We start from the raw sequence: 2,036 nt of genomic DNA, 5'->3' as shown, positions 1-2,036 counted from the left end.
TCTATATAGAAACATAAACAGATAGAAATATAGGGCTATAGGCATATTAGCAGACCGGTAGACAGGTAAACTGGTAGATAGATAGACAGGTAGACAGGTAGTCAAGTAGACAGATAGAAAGGTGGACAGGTAGACAGGTAGACATATAGACAGGTAGACAGGTAGACATAAAAATGTAGACGTGAAGAAATATAAACATATACATATATAGACATATGGACGTATATATAAACAGACATAGACATCTAGGCTTCTAGACATAGACTTAGACGTAATCGTGTGGCCGTGTACTCAGGTAGACAGGAAGATATATAGACAAATAGGCGTAGATGTAGACAAAGACGAAGACATCACACGAGAAGAAGAATTAAGGCATGATTTACTATACTTGTACTTACTTATTGATTACTTTAAATGTTAGATGGTCGCGCTCAACAATCTATGTGTTACACGCAACAGCTGTTTTATTAGAAAACTTAATGAGGCGCAAACTTATTCAGAAAAATTCGTTTGTTCTTCTTTTTCGTTCTTAGTTGTACTGTCGGACTGGCTTTACTCCAACACTATTCAGTATTAGGCGCCAACTGGTTGTGCGCCATATAGGCCGTTGGCTCCATTTTCAGCCTAGTTATCTTTTTAGATTTGCTGCCATCCAAAAACATGCTACAAGGCAGCAGTTGTTTCCTTTGGAGTTTTCTCACTTAGAAGTGTTTCTATTGAGCCTCAACTGCCCGAAGGTTCGAATTCGGGACTTTTCGGTCCACGAACCGCGAGCTTTATTTACAACACGCTGATTTGCCTACGAAAAAATCTGTATATGTTTTTTTAACATTTAATAAGTAGCACTACATTGAGCAGATCAGAAGTGGGGGGGGGGGAGTGGGGGGGTCTCCCGCACAGGCATATCTAGAGGGGGGGGGGGGCGGCAAAATAAGTAGAAAAAAAATGAAACGCTCATTTTTCCATGTTTTCCTTGTCTGTCTGTGAGATTGAACGCGTGACTTTTCTGTTTAGCAAACAAGAGGTCTTCCACATCCACTCCTAATGTCACCGAAAACAGCTCTTAAAATCCAAGCATTGTCCGTGGACCGATTGTAGCTCTTGAAACGATTTAATGGCCATTCTAATCAAAGACATTGTAATGACGGGTGTCACCCGGTGAGGAAGCTAAAGGCGTCACTCCAACCCCCTCCAAAAATTTGAATTTTCGAGTTGTTGTACCCACTTTTTGCAATGCTATTGTTTTTTTAAATTTTAACATTTCTGTAGTGTGAATTTTTATAATATTTTTACTTGGTGTCACGAAAGTGGCTTCACCCAATGCGGCCACACCCCGGTAACTGGCTAGTGACGCTACTGATTATAATATATCGATTGTACTTACAAAAAGACTCGGATTATAAATGATTCTATAAAATACATAGTTTTAAATAGGTGGTTTAAGAAACAAAAAAGATTTCTCATGCAGTATCCCGGTCTTGGATGGGCTCAGTGATACATGGTGCAATACAACTAGCGTACTGCGATAAAAGGAAAAGTATAGGCCTATATAGCAGTGATAAAATTGTACACAATAAACAAATAACACCTGACGATTTAATGACATAGCTATTTATTTTTAAGTTAAAGGTAAAAAGTAAAATTCAAAGTAAAATTAAAGAGTTTTTAATATTCTATAGATCTCTTTGGTATTCGTATTTTTTACTTTCCCGTATACGAAATATGAAGGTAGTATTGTAATCGTGCAAATAATCGAAATCGGCGTTTTTTGCTTCTTCAAAATCAACATCATACTGTCCGGTTCGTGACGACGACGCATGGTCAGATGTCGTAATGTTCATGTTTTAATTACCTCGTCGCACAACGAGGACAATGTGCTCAGCAGTATGCCCAGCCACTTATGTTTACCTAACGTGATTCAGGTACCCATTAGAGCTGGGTGAACTCAAGGTTGTACTACAGATTCGAGCCCAGGTATTATTATACTTCAAATACAGGTGATTTTTAAATCTATTTTGTTAACAGTATGTAAGTAT

Source organism: Physella acuta, unplaced genomic scaffold, assembly GCF_028476545.2.
Source record: "Physella acuta isolate Inbredline_101_S28 unplaced genomic scaffold, ASM2847654v3 ptg000080l, whole genome shotgun sequence".
Lineage (NCBI taxonomy): Eukaryota > Metazoa > Mollusca > Gastropoda > Physidae > Physella > Physella acuta.
This window is presented reverse-complemented; position numbering follows the sequence as displayed.